This window comes from Maniola jurtina, chromosome 20 (genome assembly GCF_905333055.1).
Source record: "Maniola jurtina chromosome 20, ilManJurt1.1, whole genome shotgun sequence".
In the NCBI taxonomy this organism is placed as follows: Eukaryota; Metazoa; Arthropoda; class Insecta; order Lepidoptera; family Nymphalidae; genus Maniola; species Maniola jurtina.
The window spans coordinates 4,545,841-4,572,593 of NC_060048.1; the positions used below are offsets into that span (position 1 = coordinate 4,545,841).

The 26,753-nt window shown below is 37.0% G+C and overlaps 1 protein-coding gene and 1 long non-coding RNA gene across 10 annotated transcripts in view; both read left to right on the forward strand.

Annotated features, from left to right (window-relative positions):
* Positions 1–26,753, forward strand: part of LOC123875585 (potassium/sodium hyperpolarization-activated cyclic nucleotide-gated channel 2) — a 280,825-nt gene that overhangs the window by 134,793 nt on the left and 119,279 nt on the right. Inside the window, exon 1 of one of the 9 annotated variants that reach the window (XM_045921507.1) lies at positions 5,410–6,006. The exons of the other annotated variants lie outside the window; for them this stretch is intronic. The gene's annotated coding sequence lies outside the window, so the exon portion shown is untranslated. Of the gene's footprint in view, positions 1–5,409; positions 6,007–26,753 lie in introns of those variants that run through there. 9 annotated transcript variants of the gene reach the window in all.
* On the forward strand, positions 6,587–13,781 carry LOC123875609. The gene is made up of 3 exons (XR_006798182.1): positions 6,587–6,656; positions 7,384–7,393; positions 13,770–13,781. It is a non-coding gene; the product is annotated as an uncharacterized LOC123875609 (long non-coding RNA).

Here is a 26,753-nt window from a genome sequence, read left to right on the forward strand (position 1 = left end):
GTGCGTAGTAAGGCGCGTGAATCCGTAGACATAACATACATGTCTCATACAGTTTCATACATTACAACGTAATGGTACGCGCTACGTCTACGCTTACGCAGTCTGTGTGAACGAATTGTAAATGGTCTGGAACTGTCAGTGTAATCAAAATCAATAGTTTTGTCTTTTAGTTCATCTTTTCAGCATACCTAGTTGTTGTTAGGTATTCGTGGCGCTGCGCTGTAATACCGCTTGAATATTTGTGCACTACAAATAAAACGAAGACACTTTACTAGTTACGGCAGTTCAAATACTTTGTTTGTATTTACGAGTGCAAGCTTATTTTATCTTATGCAGTTCCAGAAAATACGAAAACTTGGTTAGTATTTTAGTTTCCGTTTACTCGTCATATTATGCTGATGTACTTTTCTTTAAACAAAAAGACTTGGTTTCAACGCTGAAGTAGCGCTGAAAATATATTCGGCATTTGATGCGAGGCGAAGTTATGTTTCAGAAAGTACCCATAGATGAACTTAGGCTGAAATAAAGCGCACTTTGCCTTTGCTCTGACTTAAGATTGAGTTAAAACGAGACAGATTTATGTGATAGATATAGCTCTGTCTCGTTTTAACTCTGTCTTAAGTCTAAGCAAAGGCAGAGCGCGCTCTATAGATCTCACCCTTAGTGTTTAATGGGTTTAGAGAGAATAAGAGCCGAATACTGAAGAGCCCGATTGATTTGTATGACTAGAAAATCTAGTCGAGTGCTTGTCTGACTTGCACTTGAAGGGCAATTAAGGGTTTCGTACCATCGTACAAGATTTATAACACTATGCACTTTTTAATTTTTTAATGGGCCATTTTCGCCATCTTGGTTTTTTATTATTTGTTGTTATAGCGACAGTAAAACTACACACTCTGTGAAAATTTCAGCTCTGTTTCATTTATAATAATGTTTCATTCATAACTACTTCTAACTTCTAAATTACACACATTACTGTAATAGTCGCTTGTTCATCACAAGCGAAGCGCAGCCTCTTCAACAAAGCACCATCGCTGAAAGAATCTTGCAACTGTATAAAGCCACTTATGTTCTGTTAATAATCTAGAAAAAATATTAGGTAAGTACCTAAGTTTCATTCATAACTACTTAAAAACAGTTCTAGCTTCTAAATTGCACACCACACATTACTGTAACAGACGCTTTTTCATCGCAAACACAGCGCAGACTCTTCAACAATGCACCATCGTTGTAAAAATTTGCAGCTCAATAAAGCCGCTTGGTTTCTGTTAATAATGTAGAAAAAATATTAAGTACGTATGTTTTATTCATAACTAAGATCTAACTTCTAATATCACACAACACACATTACTGTAATAGTCGTTTGTTCGTCACAAACGAAGCGCAGCCTCTTCAACAAAGCACCATCGCTGTAAGCATCTTGCAGCTCTGTAAAGCCGCTTATGTTCTGTTACACGGTTGTCAGATGACAGGCGTTTGCCCGACCTATCCGGAATTTTCATTCTATGTTAGGAATTTGGTCGGAATTCCAATTTGTCACGAACTTGACAAAAAAAAAAAGAAAAAAATTCTGTTAATAGAGTCAGCGCGCACACGAAAAACGAATTGTTTCAGAAACGTGCGAAGATTTATTGGAAAGTTAGAAACGCATTTTCAGCATGCCACGCTATGCATCAAAAAGAATATAAAAACTATGAGCCAAATGAAATTAAGTAGGCACATAATATTATTATATTGTAGCGTTTAAACTATCGTGAGTGATTTCTACGTAAATATAGATAGGTGCTCCAGGCTGTACTTACGTCGACGTAAGCCCGACTAGTTTCGAACCCATCCGGGGTCCGTACCTCAAAAGGAAAAACGGAACCCTTATAGGATCACTTTGTTGTCTGTGTGTCTGTCTGTCTCCCTGTCTGTCCATCCATCCGTCCGTCCGTCCCTCCGTCGTGTCTGTCAAGAAAACCTATAGGATACTTTCCGTTGACCTAGAATCATGAAATTTGACTGATACGTCTTATAGCACAAGTAAAGCAATAACTCCGAAAACCGTGAAACCGTGATTAAATAAAAAAAAAACAAAATGTGTTTAAATTTTCAAAGTATGATAACTTATACCAAGTGGGGTATCATATGAAAAGGCTTTAATATTCTAAAATAGATTTCTATTTATTTTTTCTCTTAGTCTTTGATTTATCGTGCAAAATGTCGGAAAAATTACCCAAGTACGGTACCTTCAGTACGCGAGTCTGACTCGCACTTGGCTAGTTTTTTTCACAGGGACTCAGCTCGCAAACGCGTCTGAGACTGCGTGCCGCACGCGCCTACGTCGACTAAGCACGTGAGTACAGACGGGAACCTCTTTATTATTAACATATATATGTTATTTTGGCTGCATTATGTATTACAAATTGTGCCAAAGCCTATTAAATTATTTATTCCAAAATCTCTCTGTCTGCATATAGAAGATGCTTACATGCTGAAAATATCCCCGCAAAATATTAGAAAAGTCACATTTGGTAACCCTATTTACACCAGAGCTCACACTTGCCTTGCATTATGTAAAAGTATATACTAAAAGTGAGTGTAAGTAATAGGTAAAACACTATAACAAAAATTATAAAAAGCAAAGCTTCTTGATATAACCTCAAAGTGTAGTAAAACACATTTCTGTAGGAAAAGGCAACCTACTCGCATTATGCAAACAGGTTTAAGTTTTTCTCAGTACAGATGCTCTAAAAGATTTTTAGATTTAATGATATATGTATGTCTACCTAAACATGCATACGTTATTACATCTTCTACTTAGTTGATGAAAAACTTCTAATTTTTTTGCCTAAAACAGATTTCTTTTAGGCCCTAACCACTGATGAACTTTTGCGTAAGTACTTGTATGTTATGTAGGCACACAGAAAGCCAAAGTTTTCTCTTCTATGACCTTTAACACTATAGTTTAAATATAAAGTTGAACGTGTAGTTAAAAAAATAAACACAATAGGTAGTTTAAATTCTAAGTAATTTTTCTTTATTTCAGTAAGTAAAGCGCGCTCAAGTTGAGTAGCTCATCAAAATAATCTCATTTAAAATCTTCGCCCGAGGCGCCATCTTAGTTATTCAAGAGAGAAACGCGCCTATAGTGGTTTAATTTCGTCGCCGAAACCAATTTAAATCTTCTTTTTTGTAATTTTTAACCAACTTCAAAAAAAGGAGGAGGTTCTCAATTCGTCGGAATCTTTTTTTTTAATGTGCTTTTTAAGTTTTTTTGTTGAATATCTATCCAGTAGATACTGACACGGGAAAGAGCACTTCTGCTTACGTGAGGACAAGTCATAGGTACAAGCATGTAGGGCTTCATAACGGATAATATGTGAGATGGATACAAAAACCCGATCTTGTTGTACCTCTCTATAAAGGTATGCGTTACCTTGCGGAAGTCCATGTATATAAGTAACCATAAGCTTGATTTGCTCCCACTAAAACAGATAAACAGGACAGGAGGCCTAGGTCCAACAATGGATTAACAAAGGCTAGGAAAGAAGAAAACAGATAAATCTGTATGTTATGACGTGCACCATGCGATATGCTAAACATCCAGGAAAAGTATGCCACTAAGCAAGCAATACACCCCACCACCACGCAACGCCACCCAAATCCTCCAACACTCTCGATGTAGACCTTACACGACAGACAGTAGTAGACAGTAGTAGTTAGAGACAGTAGGCACTATCATAATTAACCCATCGCCGGCTCACTACAGAGCACGGGTCTCCTCTCAGAGTGAGAAGGGTTTTGGTCACAGTCTACCACGCTGGCCACGTGCGGATCGGCAGACTTTACACACCTTTGCGAACATTAAGAGAACTCTCAGGCATGCATGATTTTTAATTGATATTCAATTACTTAAAACGCACATAATTTCGAAAAGTTAGAAGTCATCAAAGACCCCTGTTTGATGACTTTTCAATCTATCAATCAAACCCCCGACCTCCAATAATAGAAGGTCGACGTTCTAATCATTAGGCTATCACAGCTTTTTACAATACTAAACACCATTGTGAATTGTAAGATCTGCATCTTCTGAGGATGCTTCAGTGTCGAAGTGAAACGTGCGTCGAGTATTTTTTTTGGGGCTTGCTTTTATTTTACATTCATTTCAGTTATTCATACAGCTGTTTTCATAGAGTTATTTTTTCAGGCATCTCTAGTGCCATCTAGTATGGAATAGCAAAGTTGCTAAAAAGCTTTGGACACAGTAGTTTCATAAAACTCCGCGCGACTATCAGCGCCACGCACCACGGCAAGCTTTTACGCGAAAAGAAAATTAATTTTATTCCATTCTCTTAAAATATGAATTACTTTACAAAATGTTGAAATATATTGAAATAAAATACCCAAACAATAGGTTCTTTATAATGATTTATCTAGGGACAACAAGACGTCATCTACAGAAATAGCTTTTAACTTTGAACGATGTCAAATATAAAATGCCCCTATAATATCTTCTAAGCATAGACCCCTTGTTCGCTTACAAAGAAAGCATTTTCTTTTGTGCTTATAAAGGGCGGTGTTCAAGGACATCCCACCCTTCACCCGAAGGTTGTTTGTATAGCCGATATTGCAGATTAGCCTATATTCCAAGTCCCAACCCTTACCTGAAGTGGTCTTGGACTCTTGGTAGCTGTTTCGTAAAACCACGAGGCCGAAGGTCTATTGCCGTTGTTTAAAGTTCCGCTATTATGTTCTAGATGGCAGCATTTGGGAACGATTACGAAGGTTTTAAAACTGTGCATTTAAAAATAGTATAACGTAAATGCTGTGGCTAGGTAGTAGGTACCCACTTAAAATGTAAATTTTTGAAATTTATCGTTGGAGAAAACTCTGTATCCCGAATAAAAAATGAAAAGCTTATTCCACAAATTTTCAGTTATATAAAGTAGTAGAGCAAGGTTTTGGTTTATTTCCAGCTCTAGTTAAGAATATGGGTCATTTTACTAGTTTTCTCGGGTTTTGATTTGTTTGTGACATAAGTAATATTTTTGATCGCCTTTTTTACAAGGGATGGTTTCATAGTAGGTACTAAATCAAACTGACATGGTACGGAATGTCTCTAGCTGCACCAGTCAATTTGATGGAGTAAGGTACTAATTGTACCTTTGTTCTTTGTTATATTATGGTTAGCAAGAAAGATGTTTAAATAAATAAGTAAATGCTACTTCTAAAAAGGCTACTTCTTACGAAAAGACACTAGGTAAAAACTAAAAAGTATACATCTGAAAATGTAAGAGGAGGCTAGGATATCTGAATTAAACGGGTGGAGAGGGTGGAGGGTGGAGGGTGGAAGGCTGCGGGGGTCTGGGACCGACATTCGCGCCCACCAGGCAGTGCTCGCCTGGCTCCTAACCTACGCGCATGTCCCTTGCGCCCGCCCTTTGCCAATATCCAAACCGAGACTCCGTTACATAACCCCCACGGGCACATTAAAATAAATAGTGTTAAAGGCTTATTTCTGTGATCGAATAACATATTTTGCACGTTTTTTACATTTATTATATGCGTAGATAAGTTAGCGTTACGTAAGCCGCCGCCGTCCACTGAAAAGCTTCGCTTGCCACCGCTTTTGTGATATTCGGTTGTGATATTTTAGGCAGGCTTTTTGCTCGTAGTGTTGTTTCGTACGTGTTTTAGATCCGTGTAGTTTTGTTGTGAATAAATTGTAACGGGGTTTCTGTGATCCTTTTTTCCTTGTTCCGCTCACTTGTTGATCCTTGAATCGTTTCCAAAGTTCCTTATCCTATCCCAGTTGAAGGTGAGCGCTGCGCGGTACTCCGGCGCGGTTGATTGTCGCGGGTGACTTGTTGATCGGGGGTGCAATGCGCGTGTAGCGCTCTTGAGAGTGGCTCGTCACGGCTTCGCGCGCCTCGTGGCCGCGCGCCACGCCATCTGGCGGCTCCGACGCTCCGGCTCCCAGCCCACACACGACTCCAATGACCATGAACAGACCAACCATCTGTACGTCTCTTCTATCTCTTCACTCTTGTCTGTCTTGTCTTGCAAGCTTCTTGTTGTCTCTTGCAACGTTGTTTGAACTCGAGCGTCGAAACAATATCAACGTCAAAGTAAAATGGATCTTAAAATATGCCTTATTTTAACGATCCATACAACTACAGTCAGCGCTTCAAGCGGATACCTACCTCATGGAATTGAAATCGGTGGTAATGAATTTCTTACTTTAATTCAAACAACTTTGAGTCCATTCTACTCTGACATTATTGTGTTTCGACGCTCAAATTCTATCAACGTTCTCTGGTTCTTTCTTATCTGTGTTAAGGTCGACTTCTATGGGTCACGACTTATATAATGAACGCATGCGATGGACGCGCCGCGACTGTCGCGACAATACTCAACTAACAAAATATACATTGACGTGAGTCGGTCGTACACCATCTTATCTGTTCAGGTGACAGCGTCGCTAGCGGAGAATTTGCAAGAAAACGGAATCAAATATTTTGTAACATTGCCATGATTCAATATAGCTTAATTAATATTGTAATATTAGCTGATACCCGCGACCTCATTGGCGTGAATTTTTAAATGGCGGCCGATGCAGCTCTAGTTTCAATTTTGCCCACCTGAACAGACAAGTTGGTGGCACTGTAAGCGTTTGCCGTGGAAGATTTGGTACTATACTTTTTTATAATGGTTAGCACTGTCGCGACAGTTACGACGCGTCAGTCGTACGCGTCTGTTGTTTTCGCCGCGACCCACTGAAGTCTACGTAACTTTTCTTTATCTGTTAACTGTATTTTTTGGTTCATTTCATACTTTTTGGTTCACTGGACTTTTGATCAATATCTCGAACCCCATTTTAAAGTAGAGCACGCGAATCGTTGATTCGAATATAAATCGCACGTGAATGTCACAAAGGTCAAAAGTAAATTCGATAAAGCGAACTACTTTCCAGAACGAAATAAGGTTAGGATAGTACAAGAGATACCTTCCTAAATTTATTTCTACATACTTAATATGGAAGTAGAAGAAAGACAAGGATTAATTATTACTATTGCTATTTGTTCTTAATAAATTATTAAAGATGAATTTTGTGCATATCGAATTACATGCTACATTCTAACAAAACACAAATGAAATAGCTATGAGAATAGCTTTCCATTCATAAATGCTAATGTACTAACTTTTCAAATTAATGCTAGTAGGTATTAAAGGATAAAAATCAACGCTTTCTCTTAGATTATAAAAATTCGCCCCACGAGTCCAGTGAGTTTTATTATACTGCCTGCTTTCATGTTTATTTTATTTTCCTCCGCTTCTGCTCTAACCTGCAGGGTTAGTACGAATTCGCACATCTCACCCACGTTGTTAGATTTCGAGTATCAATACAGTATACCGTCAAAATAAAATTGACTATACTCTATCCGCAAAACGAAGTTAGTAGGTATAACGCTCTCTCTGTTACGTAATCCTATACAAATAATAGAGACAAAAATCTTAGTGGGCGCTAACCATTTTGAGTTGCCAACGAACCACAAATAAAACTATATTTTGTAACTGAATTTTGAATATTTTTTGGAGACATTTTCGAATTGGTGACTCAAAATAATTAAAACTCACTGAAATTTTTATCCCTATCATTTGTATCGGTTTACGTAACAGTAAAAGCGCTATACTAACTTCTTTCTGCGGATAGAGTATAGTTCTTATGAATCTTAGGAAACTTTGCAAAATGAAAATTGGTAGTATGTACGACTTTGAGATAAGGCGATATAGGTTCACTTTACTCTGACGCAATAATGTTTCGATACTCGAAATGTATAAACGTTGTCGAGGTGTGCAAAACTCGTACTAACCCAACAGGCTTATTATTCCTTCACTCATCATATTTCCCATTCCCCTCGACGCCGGTACAACGATGTGATGTGAATGATATCATAATAAATGTTATCCTGCAAACGTGTTTTATTTGCGCTTTGATGTATTACCACCTGAGATGTTGGATTAAAGCTTGGGTAGACACGACGCGACGCGTTGCATCAGCAATGCGTATACTCGCAGTACGACAACACAACACTCTGACTTATTATATCACATGGAACTGTATGCTTCCGTCTATTTTCTAAAAGGCGATTAACTGCAAAATATACCTATTAGTTTGAGAGTTATCGCGGAAAACATGGGAAATTAGAAAACCGATGTGTCTAGAAAAAATTGCTCAGTAAGATCAAACTAAAAACCTTTGTCTTACGTTAAGTATCGTCTTTAGAAACATCAGTTGTTAAAAAATTTCATGTTTTTGGCAATAATTTTGAACTATTCTTTACAGTTAGAAAGAATTTACCGCTTTTTAGAAAAACGACAAAGTATGAAACCTGTTACACTGAATTTTTTAGCTCACAGCTCCAAATGTGATGCATGTTCCAAATAGTGAACACCTTCATACAGTTACGTGTATTACAGCAAGCCATACCTACCGTTGCCATCGCGCATCGTTGATGTCGCGCGTTGTGTCTGTCAAAGCCTTTATTGTGTATAGTCGTCCAAGAAAGTGGTTCAGCATTAGTCCTAATATCATTAGGAACATATCTCATGTTTCTGAAGAGGTTAAAAAATAGATCATATGCTCTCCCAATGTCTTGGCTGACTCTATGGCTTAGGATAGTTCGATGTTTAGATGACGCACGAGGCAAGTAAAGTGTTACCATATACTCGTATGTATTATTTTCATTCAGGTATATTTAGTTTCAATGACGCACCAGGAACGCCTACGTAGGTACGACTAATGATTACATGAGTTATTCATAAAGGCTACTTTCCATTGGCATTATCAACAATCGTCGCAAATATTCTTGATCTCGGCAGCCCAAGCCCAAGTATTCATTCTCGCGATTTTTGCATCGACAAAACAAGACTTGTGCTTGGGATGTTAGTGAGTCAAGTAGCTTGAGTTCAGATCTTCTTGGTGGCTTGTGATGCGCTACAGAGTATTTAATAGTATCTTACAGGTACAGAAGGCTCGATTGATGTAGGAGGGATTTAGTTATATATCTGTGAAAGGTCCACTCCGCAAAGATATTCTAGTAAATAACGACTCTTGTTACAAGACTATAAAGTACAAATTAGCTCGCACAGTGCTGCGGTTCAAATTTTAATAAACACCTCTCTTTCTATCGCGTCAACTCTTATAGCTCTCTCTCTCTCTCTCTCTCTCTCTCTCTCTCTCTCTCTTATAAGAGATAAATGTCGGGAGGAGAGCGCCGTCGTATAGGTATATATCACGGGTCATGTAACCAAGCGACCCCGACCTGAGTATAAACGCAGGACGTGTATCACGTAACTTTTGAGAGCCCAAGACGATTTGATAGCTATGAAAAAAAAAGAATTCGTATTATTGAAGCTAAGGGCATGTGCCCTAGTTACTGCGGTATGTGTAGATTATGTGGGAGTACTGTCGTCATCATTCACAATATTTTAACCCCCGACCCAAAAAGAGGGGTGTTATAAGTTTGACGTGTGTATCTGTGTATCTGTCCGTGGCATCGTAGCTCCTAAACTAATAAACCGATTTTAATTTAGTTTTTTTTGTTTGAAAGGTGACTTGATCGAGAGTGTTCTTAGCTATAATTCAAGAAAATCGGTTCAGTCGTTTGAAAGTTATCAGCTCTTTAACCTTTACTTGTCGGGGGTGTTATATATTATAATTATTAATATACACAAACTCAGCTGATATCCTATTATGTACAAACGCAGTCATTATATGCCTCGTGTTTAGATTGAACTAGTTTTTTGCGCGCACTATATAAATACGCCATCTTTACATCACCTTGAAAAAATATCTCTTATAAAAGGAAACCTTATTTAATGCTACTTCAATAAATACGCTCTCATTTAAGTTAAATTAACTAAGACCAAATTAAGACGGGCCGACTGCAAACATTGTTACCTTTAAAGCTTCCTTTGGAAGTGTCCTTAGTTGAATCGTATTTATTTGGGTCAATGTTGGAATACCATTATTTTGCTTCGGATTTCTCGTCTTTTTCTACAATACGACCGCATAGTTGATCAAAATGAATACAAAACACAGAATTTATGAATGTTTTATACGCTTTCAATACATAAATAATGATAAAGCTTGTTGCATTATTTATTACTCCATTCTCAGGAAAAATCATAGTCAAAAATAAACCTACTTATTTGAAAATAAGATAATTAAAAAAACTATCAAAATATAAATGTATGACGACTTAACTCACTGGTTGGTTGTGGATGATAAACTAGTCTTACTAAAAATGAAATAGAACAGTTTTTTTTTCTAAATGAAATAGAACAGAAATATATATTTTTTTTCAAATAAATATTACTAGTACCTACTTTAGAATCGACAAATGTATCTACCGCCGGTTGGGAATACCTTTCCTACTGAGTAGAACCAGCAAGAAACTTAGCGGTTGCTCTTTTCAAAGATTCGATATACAAATTATGCCGAATTGAAAAGTAAATGCAGTCCCGTACATTAGTGGAGCGAGCTGCAGGTGAAAGCCCACTCTTTTATCGTTTAGGTACATAATCTCTTGCTTGGTTAAAAGTATGCTCACAACTTTACTTTACTTACTTTACTTTTGTACTTTTAATACAATTAACACTTGTGAAGTCTAAAATTAATTGCGGAATTTTATTAAAGATTATTCTCATAAAGCTAGTTTGTAATTTAACTTGAAACTTATTATATAAGTGACTTATACAAGCCTCAATATCTCAACATATAGGAGTGGACTGAAATTCGAAAGATCGGCGCCGGCGGTTCAAACCCCACTCGTTGCACTATTGTCGTACCCATTCCTAGCACAAGGTTAACGCTTAGTTGGAGGGGAAAGGGGAATGTTAGTCATGATTAAAATGACTAACATTCTTTAAAAAAAAACCTAAAATTTCCATTCTAAAAATAATAAATTGGCTAGACTAAGAAACATCTCTCGGGGGCAACTGGCAGTTTCTGATAGGTGGGTAGAGTCGGGAGGTAGGTAATACGTTTTCAGGTCACGTGCTGAGGACGCGTCGAGACTTCGCCGCCGAAGAAAATATTATATGAGCGATCGATCCTGTAATAGGTAGTAGAGGTAACATTTTGTATATCTTCACTGTAATCTAAATCCATACATAATATGCGAATTATAAATGCGAAAGTGTGTCTGTCTATCTGTCTGCCTGTCTGTCTGTCTGTCTGCTACCTTTTCACGGCCCAACAGATTAACCGATCCTGACGAAAGGTACACGGTTAGCTTATATCCCGGGGAAGGACATAGGCTACTTTTTATCCCGGAAAATCAAAGAGCTCCCACGGGATTACCAAAAACCCATCCGCTTAAGCGATTTGATGAAAGGTACCGAGGTAGCTTGCGTCCCTGTAACAGACATAGGCATTTATTCCGGAAAATCAAACAGTTCCCGCGGGATCTTTAAAACCTAAATCCACGCGGACCAAGTCGCGGGCATCCTCTAGTATTTTTATATAGGAAAAATCCTGAAAGACTAATATCAACGTTTATGTAACGATGAAAAGCGTTGCTTCATCAACCATGCCCGTCTTTCTGCTAGGTTTTCTCGGCCAATATTTACCCGATTTTGAAAAAAATTAGTACAGAGATTACTTGCATCTCATAGATGGACACACACCTACTACTTTTGGTCTCAGTAATTAATTGAAGATTTTCCACGATTTTTTAAAAACCTAAACCCACATAGGCGAAGTTGCGGGTATCATCTAGTAATACTATAAATGTGAAAGACAGAGGAACAACAGATTGGATGATTTTTGGCATAGGCTATTTTTAACCCCCAACCAAAAAAGAGGGGTGTTATAAGTTTGACGTGTGTATCTGTGTATCTGTCTGTGGCATCGTAGCGCCTAAACGAATGAACCGATTTTAATTTAGTTTTTTTGTTTGAAAGGTGGCTTGATCGAGAGTGTTCTTAGCTATCATCCAAGAAAATCGGTTGAGCCGTTTGAAATTTATCAGCTTTTTTCTAGTTACTGTAACCTTCACTTGTTGGGGGTGTTATAAATTTTTAATTTACACTTGTTATTACGAAAAATTTAAGAGTTCCCACAGGATTTTAAAAAAATCATGGAGTGAAGGCGCTGGCATAGTTTTTCTATTTTAATTATTATGATAGCAGTCATGTTCCTAGATATTGTAAGCTATATATAACACATCTTACTCTCCTAAAATATATCACGATTAAAGATAGAGTTCAAAAGATTTAAAACTCTCGATTCAAATTCCCAAAGTGTGTTAGAATATTTAAAGGTTAGAGTGGAATTTGAATAAAACACGCGTGGTGTTGCGCATTGCTTGAACCTTTTTGTACAGACACCTGTTAGGCTCCACGCAAACGAGCCACAGCTGGCTGTCGTGCGCTACTTCATTTGGTATCTCGTAAATGAAGGTGGCTGTGGCTGCTACTAGTGATCGGTGACCGCTACATTTTGTAAAGCTCTGGTTTCGTCCAAAAGCGGTGCCATCATGTAGCGGCCTTAATACAGCGGTGAATGACGTCACTAGAACGTTGTCTATGTAAACAATATGGCGCGGTTTCCTAGATAACGGTAATTTACACCGTAACGTCAAAACGCGGCACCGCGATTTGCATGACGGCCGTCTTGGCGGTGTCGAAGTGTTTGTCAACGTTTTTTTCATAGCGGTGAAGGTATTTTCAAGCGTAATATTAATTTGCGTGCCATTTTAAAATATTTATTGTTCAAAATGAGTTTCATCAACTGGACCAGCGAGGATGATGAAATTTTAATTGATTTTGTGCGGGTTCATGATGTGCTGTATAATGTAAAACATAAAGACTAGACTATTTTCGTCTTCTGATGATTGTTCATCTTCCAAATATACGAGTAACGCTAAATCAAGTTCGTCCATTTTCAACCATTAACACGTACTTTGTGGTCTGTTCACCGTAATAAAACAGTCAATGCAGTCTCGAACACTCCACATGTTTACGGCCGTCTTTCTGCGGTCATCATATTGCGTCCGTTTAAAAACGGCACCGCTGTTGGAGGAAACACTCTCTTGTTGAAAGAATGGAGTGGCCGCCACCGGTGACACGTCGCGGATATTGAGTTTCGAGTGGACATCACTCGCAACACAAGTGTGGCGATTCCATACAAATCGGGTTAAAAAATCATGTAAACAGCTTGTCACCAGCCACCGGTGGCCTGGTCGGTGGCCCGATTGCGCGGAGCCTTAAGAGGGGTCTCTCCGTAACTCACTCCATACAAACGTAGTTCCAATTTCATTTGAATATTAAGCAACCAAGGTCCAAGAAATTTTGCAGACATATTCTAGAAACTAATATCTATGGCTGTGGTTTTCCAGATTTCTGTTAAAATATTCGGTTTCAAAGTTACCCGGTCTTAAAAATTCACATACAAATCTTTGAGCTCCTGTAATTTTGAAACTACATATTTTTAAAAAAATCTAAAACACCACAGGCACAGATATTAGTTTCTAAAACATGTCTGCAAAATTTCATGGACTTTGGTTGCTTAATATTCAAATGAAATTGGAACTACGATTGTATTGAGTAAGTGACGGAGAGAGCCCTGTTAATGTTTTATTTAAATTATCACCTACCATCACTATCTCTATAAAACAAAGACCCTTTGCCGCATCTGTCTGTATGTTTAGTACGCTATAACGCTTATAGTATCTTAATAATATATCTTAACTTATAGTATCATAATACTACTGCAGGAATTTTGATTCTATTTTCGCCAACGGTTAGACTGATTTTTTGAGATGATTCACTTTTTAGGTGTACAATTTAAATGACTTAAAATAATGATCATTGTTGATTGGCAGACATTCAGACACCGTGTGTAAATAATGTTTAAACAAGGTTTCTAATATCAATGAAAGAAGCCATCGTATATGCATTATGCCGCTATATAGTATTGTCGACGATTTTGATAATAACTTTGAGTACTTAATTTGAAGTTTCACTAGGGCTAGACTTTTGTAAATGTATGTAGGTCTTGTGAGCGGAAATAGACCTTATTGTTTTATGATGTGGGTATGACATTGGACCTAAGGGTGATAAAACAATTTTATAGTCAATGGTACCTAAAACAGTGCCAACAAGAATCATACTCGTAGCTGTATTCAACTAAACACATCTACAACTCCGTTGCTATTAATATCCCGAAATTAATTGAATTCCGTCGTCGTAGCTCGTAGGCGGCGCACGTAGCAAACGCCTACGAAGTTTCGCGTAGCCGTAGACCAAATGGGGCTAGAAATTACATTTCTATAAGCTCGTCTAGGAATGCTATATTACGTTTGTTCAATTCTGTAGAGTTATTCATGTATGTCTATGAATATTCATTTACATTCCTTTGATACATTACAAGTTACAACACATGTATAATGTATCGCACGACTTGATAAATTAATTTTATTAGTTAGAAATACTGCATATTTTTCAAAGAATCATATAACCTACATTGACTGACGTAGACAGACTGGTTGATCTAGAAAGCTTTTATATTCTTTGTATAAAATTGACCCGCTCTATAAAGCCTCGGTAGCTCAACGGTTGAGGAGCGAACTGAATTCCGAAAGGTCAGCGGTTCAAACCCCACCCGTTGCACTATTGTCGTACCCACTCCTGGCACAAGCTTTACGCTTAATTGGAGGGGAAAGGGGAGTATTAGTTATGATTAGCATGGCTAATATTCTTATTTAAAATAAAAAAAAGGATTTAGAACCACGGGCTTTTTAATAAACCTAAATCGTGGACCTAAGCCGCAGTTATCAGCTAGTTTTCCTATTTTTGTTGTATTCTATAATAATCTCCTATCTAAAGGATTTTACCGTTCTCCGTATAACAATAGTGGCTAACAAGCTCGGTGAACCATATTTGCTCTCCGGAGCAACGAGGTTAATGGAACAACTCGGCTCCCGGGATCTATTGCCGGGGATTGAATGGCCTGGGGCTAAGCGAATTTATTGCCAGGTATGTCCATATTGTGAATGGAAGAAAAATCAGTTTTAATGCGGTTTTTTTCTGCCTTTTCATATGCTTTTAGTGCCTCCATTGAAGTGGAGTCTTCTACTAGTGTGTCCTAGAGCTAAGTAAAAGTACAAGTGGTGACATAGACATTGCTGAATGAAAAAAAACGTTTACTTATGATACACACATATAAAATAATTTGTCCTGAGTGACTTATTAGCTGATCGCACAGTCTAAATCACTAGGGTTAGAAACTTGAAATTTCTACAGGAGGTTCCTTTTATGACGTAAACATTCACTAAGAAAGAATTAAGAAAAAATACACTTTACTTTTCAAAAATTAAATCCACAAATCCACACAACCAAAGTCGCAGGCAACAGCTAGGTGTTCAGTTAAAGATAGAGCACAAAAGATTTAAAACTCTCATATTGAAATTATTAGAGCGGGCTTAAATACTTTAAAGGTCAGAGAGAAATTCGGGGAAAAGAAAAACGGAGTGGGTGTTGCGAATCGTTTTTATCTTTTTCCAGACACCCGGCAGTGTTCCGTTTAAAGATAAGCCATTTTGAATGCATTTTAACTGCTGCCATTTTGTACAGTTGAAACTTTGCAATCTAGAACTTAGCGCGTTTGAGACAACTATTGCAGATGCACTTTGAAATTTGAATTGAAAGTATCAGGTGAAGTATTCTATGCTAAGACTTTGTACAGAATATCGTTACGTAGAATTTACACAATTTTTATACTCATCGTATTCTATCGAATGTTTTTATATTCGAAAGCGCAATGAAAACGTGACGTTATGTCTTATCGTAAAAAAATTGAAGAAGTTTGACTTATTGAAGCCTGAACTGAAACGCAAGAGTAAACGCGTAATGATGCCAAAACGAGCGTATTTCGCGCAGTAAACGCTAGTCTGGCACCATCCTAAGGTCTGCGAAACCATTTCCATCGATGCCAAGTGAAACAAGTGATAAAGTAGTGCCGCGGCCGGCGTGCGCTTAAATCGCAAGCTGTCTAAAAATAGACGGGTCAATAATAGCGAGAGACGCCACTTCAGTTTCTAGAGTCTTCACGAATAGGTACTCATAGGACTAAACATTGTTAGGCTTGACGTACATTGGTCGCTAATGCAGGAGCCTCTCTAGAAGCATCTTAAGAAGAATCTCAATGCTTCTCTACGGCAGCTAGAAAATGCTCTAAAACTCCTGTTCGAACGTTCTAGTTTTGATGTAAGTCTAAGCTGCGTAACATTAACCTCGCTGTTGTTGGAGAGAGAGATCGTTTATGCAATAGCAGGTAGAATTCTCACAGCATTGAGAACATTTTGGAGAACTCTCAGGCATGCAGGTTTCCTCACGATATTTTCCTTCATAATTATAACAAGTCATATTTAAATTGCTTAAAACGTACATAACTTCGCATTTAGTGGTGAGTGGCCGGGATCAAGCTCAAAAACCCCCCAATAGAGGTCGTGGTCTTAAAAGTAGACTACGTACGAAAAGACTACGTAGTGAACAGTTAAGAAAAGTAACCCTAGCGCACTCCCAGCGCTGTCCATACAAACGTAGTTTTGAATATTAACTAATTAAATTCAATGAAATTTTGTAGACACATGCTACAAACACGTACCTGCATCTGTAATTTGTGAGATTTCTGTAAAAATGTTAAGTTATAAAGTTACAACGGCTCAATCAAAAAACAATTATGTAAATCTTTGAGCCCGTGTTACTTCTCTTAACATCTAGGCTTTATTATTTTAAGCTTTAAGCTATCACTGCTTCGTCCACTGTCAAGTATTTATGAAAGTAAATTGAATGTAAAGATGATAAAGCATTCGTTGCGTGGTTCCGGAGCGCGCCCTTCAAAATATATTATCCTGTAGAAAACCGATAGCCGGCGACCTTGCGCCGTTTGCTAAAAGCTTATCCTATACCCACTTATAACATAGCACCGTCTGCCGTCTGCCGAACTCTAGGGGAGCCACATTGTTTGTTTCTTTTACACGTAAATATGTTTGTCTTACGACCCACATTCTCTCAGAATAAGGTCAAGGCTTAGATTAATACTTCACATATAAATTATTACTGTGAAGAATTTTCGACATTGAACTTATAAAACTGGACATCATATTAGAAAAATATTTCCTAAACCACAAAGCCGCTGAAAAAATTTCTATTATATGAAACTATCAATTAACTTTAAAACTTAATAATATGACATAGATGATATTTGGTCGTGTCCACAGAATATATCGGTCTGCGTCCGCGTAGATTAGGTTGCAAAAACCCGTAGAACCCCTTTGCTTTCCGGGATATGACGTACCTATTCTATATCCGTCTCCAGAATTAAGCTATCCTGTATTAAAATTCGTTTGAATCGATTGAATACTTTAGGTATAAATAAATAACGCACAGACACTTACGGATTTATCATACAAGTACAGAAACATTTGCGATTTCACATTTATAAAAAAAATTAAAAAGAGCATAAGAAAAAGCCATAATATGTCATCCTATATAGTAAAAGTAAGTATGGCATAAAATGTACCATAAAGATTCTAAGCGGCAACAAAACCTACCAATCCCGCCCTCCCTCGTAACGGGCTACAAATATACTCCAACCTAATTTGCCCGCAAATTCCTACCTTTACGAGAAACTCAGGTTGTTACATAAATGTGCTATTAATTATTGAGCTATTTATTTTATATAAAGAATAGACAGCTAAAAATGGTGCGGTATAATTGATTTCACGGGCCGTTAAAATAAGGTTATCGTTAAAACTTGCCCTCTAAAAAAAAAAGATTCCGACGAATTGAGAACCTCCTCCTTTTTTGGAAGTCAGTTAAAAACCAAGAAAACTAAGTGGTTTGGAATCCGCACTTCCATGGTTAAACTTGAAAGTAAAATTTTGGACACAGTTAACGAACCTTGACTTGTGCAATCCAAAGTGGCGTTTTTTTTTAGGTTATCTTTAGCTACTTCCTTTAACATTACGTTTCGTTTTCAATTTTATGATACAAAATAAATGAGCAACCTTAAAAAAGCAGCCCATATAATATAAAAAGGAAAATAATTTGTATAAAACGTATTAAACTCTATTAAATGTTTATATTGTAAACTATAATCGCAAACAAATGTTTTCCATTTCAAATTACATCATATCCAACGCCCAATTATTCAAATTAGTGTCAATTAATTCGTGCCACAGCGTTATTACTCATATAATATGCCTGAATCCCAGAGGATGGATGTGGGAGGCAAATATACATCTATTTTCATATTATGAATCTTGTAAGAATCTAACATTTTCAATAATAGCAAAATTTATCACATTGCTTTTTGGAATACCTTTTTCTTCAATAGAATTCATACTTTGCACATATTACGTCAAAGAATTTCAATAAAATAGTTTGAAATATCACCCTGAAGAAAGTAGTTCTAATTTTAAAAAGTAAGTAGGTATTTGATCCCTAAATCCAATAATAATAATTATATTTTATTAAGTACAATTTTATTTTGATATTTTAAAAGTTTTTAATATTTTCAGTTACTTACTTTTTACGTTACCTACCTCAAAGTGATTTCGGTGTGTAATTCAAACTATCCTGAAACAATATTCGTTACTTGGCACTAGCGCTAGGTTTCAGCTTGCGGAAAAACTTGGAAGTTTCACGAGCCTGTTGTGTCTGGCCAGACATAGATGGCGCTTTTTCAAAGCTACCGCTACTAGACAATAGATGGCGTCTTTCTTATAGTTCTTTTAAGACCTTTTCTTATTTATTTATACAAAATAATAATTATTATTATTGAAAAACAAGGCTCGATGCCCGCGGCCTTGCCGCGTGGATTTAAGTTTTAAAAATCCTGTAGGAACTCTAATTTTCAAGATAAAAGTAAAATCCCACTCTCCAGGTCTTCTATCTACCCACAGGGTGTTCTGTGTATGTACCTAATTATATATTATATCCCAACAAAAAATCACGTCAATTCGTTGCTCTCGTTGTTGCTGTTGTTGGGAGCATGATTTAAGAACAAAGCAACAAACCTACTTCCAAACATAGTTTCACAAGGGTCGTTTAATTGACTCAAATCTTATTAAAAGTTTTAGTTGTAGACTTTTTAAAACTTCAGGCATGGTTTAAGAAATTCTCTTTCTATCTACTTACCAAAAAAGTACAATTATTTTTATTTAGTATCCGAAGCTGTTGAATGCTATTTAATATTGCCTACTTATAATAGGTCTCTTACTGAGTAAGCGAAGCTACATAGTACTTACTAACTAGTTATAATGCGGTAGTCGCTACAAATGACTTTGCAATAGGTACAAAAGAAACTAATCAAAAATAATAGGTCTGGTAAATAAAATAAATAAATCATTACATCAATCTATTGAAGAAAATATTCCAATAAACATACCTACACGTAACATTTACCTACACCTACTTAGCTAAATACTAACTTAACATCTAATACACTCCTTGATAACTTTTGGAACAGAGCTTAATTAGGTAAGTAGGTAGGTACCTACCTAATTTAATTAGTATATATTTTTATGTGGCGCTTTCAACATCAATGGATATATCAACAAATAACTCAAACTAGGTAATGGATGGATCGGGCTTTTTGGCATGCAGATAGCTAGCTAGGGGCTATGACGTAGACATCCACTAAGAAAGGATTTTTGAAAATTCAATCCCGGGGTTAAAATAGAGATTTAAAATTTGTGTAATCAAAGCGGACGAACGTCGCGGACTAAGTAGGTACTCAGCAAGTCTATCATTTTCACTTCTAAATCTTAAATGCTTTCAGACTTCAGGCATCAGGCTTTTCCTACATACCTACCACTTCATAAAACAGGTATCCAATTCCAGTAGTTTGAACAAAGAAAGTGTAAAGCTATCGATGTTAAATTCCATCACGTTAATGGCGTGACCCTGACACCACCACGCGAGGTCGCGTGCCGAACTGCACAGCCAGGGTTAACTGATCTAATTATACACCACACTCAGCAGAAAGCATTAAAGTTTAAATACGAATCTCGATTAAGATCTTTTTGTTTTTGTAACGCTTCGGGCAAAGCTATTTCTAGGGCGTAACGCACACCTGCAGTGTCAAGTCGTCCTTACCGAAGTTCGACACGCAACGTCTTTTTCGATAATACGAGTACCTAACTGAAACTCAGCTCTTTATTTAATGGTGGCTAGGGCTGCTCCGCGCTTTTTTAATCTTCTCCGAGTTTTGTTTTTATTAACCAATTTCAACCATATGCCAGAGATAAAAAGGCTGCGCCTCGAATCGATTCCACTTTGCATCTTTATATTATGTTCCACATAGAAATAACTTTGCCTCAAGCATATTAAAGGCTGGCGTACTCAGCTATGCGTTGGATTTAGATTTATTGTAAGTATAGTAAAGGGTGAAAACGAAAACCGCGTAAGTAAAAAAATCTCCTATGATTTGATTTAACGGAAGCAATACAAACTAACATTTTGAGTGATTTCCTTAATTTTATATAGGTACTTATCATTTTATTCAGGCTATCTACATTTATATTGAGAAAGTTAACCCCTGCACACACTGTATATCCTGTATTCCAGCCTGTACAGATTTTGTAGAGCTTTCACTATGCAAGGTTTCAGCAGGTTCAAGCCTGACCGTGACACTGTCACGCGACGTTGCGTGATGAACTGGATGTATCCAGGATTAATGGATCTAAATCCGTCATAACGGAAAGTGTTGAAGTCCCACCCGTGATTTTTTTCAGACTTTAAACTAAATTAATCGTTCTAATCTTTAAGTATAGATTTGCGATACTCTATCATCGTATCCTAATTACAACTGCAAAATCCCTCTAGGGAAAGGGTTATACCTACTTTTGCCACGATAGAAGTTTAAACGAGAGTAAAACTAGCACCGAGAGATACAATTTGTTACGTCGTGTTCTTAGTACTGAACAAAGGTGAGGTCATACATGGCCGCAATAGCTGCTAGAGCTGTCTGAGGCAGAAGAACCATTCGCAACGTATCAGTACTGAAAATACATGTGACGTCAGCAACATCTGGCGTGATGTAGGAACAGATGCGTAAACTAGCCACGCCAGCACCCTCCTCTGGTAAATGTCACCCGCATTTCTTTAGATGTCTTCGTTTTTTCAATAGATAGGTATGTACCTACTGAACCTACTTTTGCGGCATTTGCGTCTCTTGCCCCTTGAGATTCGTACGCCTTAAGGCTCATCACTATCATCATTGTCATTGCCAACCAATAAAATAATGTCCACTGATAATGCCATAGATTTCTTGTGGAACTTCAACAAGCCACGGTATTTTGCCATCCTGACTCCAGCTTCCTGCGACTCTTTTGATGTCATCTGTCCACCTCGTGAAAGGTTTTTTATTCTGGTGCAAGTCAGCCCTTGATTACAATATCACCTGGTGGTAAGTGATGATGCAGTCTGAGATGGAATAGGGCTGCCAACGCTGCACTTTCCGTTGCGAGCTTACCATTGTAGCGCCTTGGATTTAACCATCTTCCATCTAGAATCTAGATCAAAAGGCTACACAATCAATAATATATTAGGCTAAATAAAACTCAAGGATCCTACACGGAAATGCGTAGCATTCTTGATTCCAATATTAGTGAGAATGACTTGTAGAATAGATACTTGTGAGACCTCATAGTAATGTTTGTGAATACGGCCGTTAATGTCACATAAAATAAATTGCTTGCCTTAATAAAATAAACATTAGTTCACTGCTCCGGCTACAAAGATTTTATCTTACTCGCAAAATTGGATTTGAACTTCTTTAGCAATAATTCACAGATCGCATGTTCGCTAATGAAAAGTAGAGATACATTTATTTATTAGGTACGTATAAGTCCTAAGAGTTATCCACAACAGCAATATTCAAATCAATTTTTATTATGGGTTTCGCTTTTTATAATTAAAAAAATATGCACCTGTGTTGTGGTAACAGATTTCTATAAATTAAAAGTTTATTTTTATAATTATGGTTGTATTATAATTCTCTTCATTTTTTTAAGGCCTGTCTGTCTGTGTGTCACAATTAATACACAGATACTATATGGACAGACAGACTGTTCTATTGCGGAACGGAGAGAAATGCTTTATTATTCAAGTTATTTTAAAATAAAAGTAAGTGATATCTTGTCCATAACAATATTTGGTAGTGCCAACAGGCCTAGTGTAACCACCGTGAGAATGACTTTATTGACTTTCAGAGTCAAGCGATGAATTTTTAATTTGAAAACATCAAGCAAATAGGTACGTCTGACGATATCTATCTACTGAAAAAAGGGTTATTTGAGGCTCGCCATTACAAAAGTCAATTTAGTTAGGCATTAAATAAAACAAAAACCTACAGTCATAACGAAGTAAAATGACGAAATTCGGTTTCCACGTGAATTGTATAATTTCAGGAGCTCTGCTGTCGGGATGAGTCAGTATTCTAATTGTTCCTTTTTTCCAGAGCCAGACCTATTTTAATAATTGGGAGATAGAAGGTGCCCGTAAATTTTGTTAGGCGGTGAAATTTTTTGCGAGTTAATTTGTTTTCCCCGGTCCCGTACTGTACCTTTGTCCTAAACAATTTGTCCACACAATTTTAGGGATTTTAACAAGTCCATTTATCAATTTTATGACGTGGCTAAATAAGAGTATGTAAACTAAAAGTATGTGGGATATGGACGAGCACACATCGCCAAAAAAAGCTTCAGTAATGATCGAAAGCTTTTTATCTGTAATTTTCAATAATTATTTTAATTTTTAATTCATTATTTTAATTAGAACGGACATATTATAAGCCCAATTACACTAATCAAATTAATTTACCATAAATATACATTAAAATACAATATATTAGGTATAATTAAAAATAAATTGTCAATACTCACATTAAACAAATTAAATATCTTTGTCGAAAATGTTAAAGAGACCAAAACGTAACAGATAGACGCACTTTTGCACTTACAATATTAGTATGGATTAACCTAATCATCATCATCAACCCGTCGCCGGCCCACTACTAAGAACAGGTCAGGGAATTTTAACCAGCGATATAAATGTCATGCACACAGCGCCATTAACCTATTAAATCTCTTGGATATGAATTTAAATTAAGTGATATTAAATCTCTATAACGATCGCCTAGAGTCTAGAAGAACTCAAGAATTTATAGAATTAACTATTCTATTCTACAAGTTTGGCGAACTGTTGCATGTGGATTGCGAAGAAACTGTGAAGCTATTAATTAAAAGAAGAACTTTAAACTTTCTCAAAAGCGAGTAAATAGGTAATACCGGTAACTGAATTATATTGTATATTAAATGGTGATAGCCTAGTGGTTAAGACATCGGCCACCTGCAGGGTGATTCACTAACTCAGTTTCTAACAGTGAATGATAGCCAGCGATCTCATTTTCAGATCCATTGAAGGTTTTCTATGAAAAAATATTTTTGCATCGCCCAGTGAAGCAGCAATGTAGAACCAACCAACCTCGGTGGCTACATTCAGTGTTATACACACTGATAGCTGGTCGGGGTCCGGGATTCGATCTCAGGCACAAACCTATAACTTTTCGGAGCAATGTGCATTTTAAGCAATTAAACATCACTTGATTTATCGGTGAGGAAAACATCGTGAGAAAACCATGCATGCGAGTTCTCCACAATTTTTTCAAAGGTGTTTGAGGTCTACCGATCCACACTTTTTTTCACTTCGCCAGACGTATTCCCAAGACGTATTAAATATATAACATACCTACTAAACAAAATAAACTATGATTACATTATAGGAGGTGCCGGGTTCGATTCCATCCATGCCAGACTGCAGAGATCTAGCAGAGTTAGTTGATCCCTAGCAAATACAGCAAAAAACATAATAATATATAATTATTATAAACAAAACTGTGTTTGTATACTCGAGCGCAATCTCCCGCAGCAGATGCTACTGCGGTATATTAGCTCCTCTGGGAACCGGGATGTGTTTGAGTTATGATTTTATGTAGATAACGCCAATTATAAACATTGCATTGCGTAATTGTGTACGTGGAAGCACAATTTGGCATGGACATTGCAAGATAGGGACGAGACACACAGATCCTGGAAATGGTCGATAAAATTGCGTATGTTGGCAGAAATTACAACTGTGAGAAATAAAATACAAAGACTCCAGCGCAGTGACAAATGATGCTTACTATCATTATTAAATCATTTATTTCATACTATCATTATTAAAAGTATCCAACAGTGGCCACTGTCCAAAGCGCAAAAGTAGTCCAAAGTCCAATCTGAAGTTGCAACATGATGGATTGCGCAGGTCATAGACTAAGAATTAAATTCACAAGCCCGGTTGAAATCTGTTTGTGTACAATGCGCAATCTTTAGCATATGCATAATATGTTCAAATTGGAGCACTTGATTTGCACGCACTGTACCTGGTATTGATACTATTGATTGGTATATTGACAGCGTAGTCCGCGTGCAGTTTACATATACATTACTAGCTGACGCCCGCGACTTCTCCGCGTGGATTTAGGTTTTTCGAAATCCCGTGGGAACTCTTTGGTTTTCCGGGATAAAAAGTAGCCTATGTCCTAATCCAGGATATTATCTATCTCCATTCCGAATTTCAGCCAAATCCGTCCAGTAGTTTTTGCGTGAAGGAGTAACAAACATACACACACACACACACAAACACACACATACAAACTTTCGCCTTTATAATATTAGTGTGATACTCATACATCGATAGTAATAGAACTGGACAGTCGTTCGTTAGTTGTGATGCAGTTTCTCAACTGCACCCAAACTGCAATAATTTTGCAGTCGGCTTGCATGCCAAATGCAGTAGTGTGCTCCAAAAAACGCAGTTTGGCTATCATTTGAAATCTAACCAATCAAACTCAACGTTTTGTTGAACCGTTCTTGGAATTAATTTCAAGATATGTCTGTTTTCCAGATTTCCGTTAAAATATTCAGTTTCAAACTGACAAGGTCTCAAAAATTTACAAACAAATCTTTAAACCCGCTAACTTTAAAAATAGTTATTTTTAGCGAAACCTGGTCAACCACAGACTGACATTAATCTCTAGAACGTGCCTACGAACTAACATCGACTTTGATTGGTTAGTATTCAAATGAGAACTAAACTACGTGTGTATGGAACGAGTGACGGAGGGACTACCGTTAAAGTAGCTCAGTTGAGTAGTTGTTTTAACATCGGGGTAGTTTGACATGCAACTCCCGGGGGACGCTCACTGAGTGACGTACGATGCGCTAACGAGGGACCTCAGGCCGGGAATTCTCTTAACCTGTATTCATTTATCATTGATCTGTCTGCAGATGTGGGGAAATTTGAACCTACATGGCACTAAGTACTTTCTTTTTGTATAAATTATGCCTTAATTTTAACTTTTTGTTTAGAAATATAAAACGAGAAACTGACTGGCTGTACTACAACTAAATTAGCTAGCCAAAGATAAGGAATAATAGCCCTATGAGAATTTGCAAATAGGTTGCCTTTATCATATGGGCTATAATTAAGAAATAATATTAAAAAATCTAAAATTATAACTATCCGAGGGACGTTGTGGCGGGTCAACATTATCCGCGTGAATTTATGTCTTTTCATAATGGATTATGGATAAAAAGTGGACGTCTCTGGGATGCAAGCTTTCTCTGTACCAAGTTTCGTCAAAGTCGGTTCAAATAGACAGGCACACACTTTCGTATATTTCTAATATTAGTATAGTCCATGTAAACATGACGATGATCTAGAGTTTGCATAAACTGCACTAGTTCATCTGTACGGTTTCATTGAAGGATTTTATGTTTGGGAACCAAAAATTCCGTATGTCCAAACGACTCTATCTACCTTTGTAAGGCTTGTCTCTCTTTAAAACAAAATAATAACAATCAGGAAGGATCCACCTCTTCAAGTTGACAGAATTATAATGAATGTGGATATATTTTTAATTCTCTTTTTCTTTTTCCCGTCTCGTGGAGAAACATACCTACCTACTACTTACTTATGACTTATTGCGAGTAACTTTGAATCACAACAGCTTATAATGAATTCAAGATTAAATTCCATGCAAGGCTTTAATAAAGAGGTTACGATTGAATTTTCCACTAATTCCAGTATTAGCAAGCAAGTTCGTGCAAATTACCTACCTAGATTCAAAATAGTCCGTCAAAGTTCCAACCTTAATTTATGCATAGCGATGATTTCGAATTCTAATCATGAGCCGTATCACCGAGCAACATTTTCCGTCCGTATATTTCGAGACCTGGTATTTTCCGATAAAAGTTCCAAATGTGAATTATGTGACTAGTTCTAACTTCTACTGTAACGAGTCTCTAAGGAATATTATTCGAGGAATTGCTAAAAGTATGCCAGAAAAGTTTTCAGAGCCCAGAAAAAGTATTAAGATGAGTTGAAATTAGTATGAATATGAACAAACATAATCATTCCAAAATGAAAATTAGGGAAATCGTAGTGCGCAATTTTACATAGAAACTACTAGCTGAAATTCGCGACTTTGATTTTCGAAAAAATCAAAAAGGGGAGAATCAAAGTCAAAATATCAAACAATCCATGGGGTTTTTAAAAACCTAAATTTCCACATGGATAAAGTCGCGGACAAATATTATTACTTTACAGATATCTACGGTATTTTCCATTTTACATGCAACTTTTAT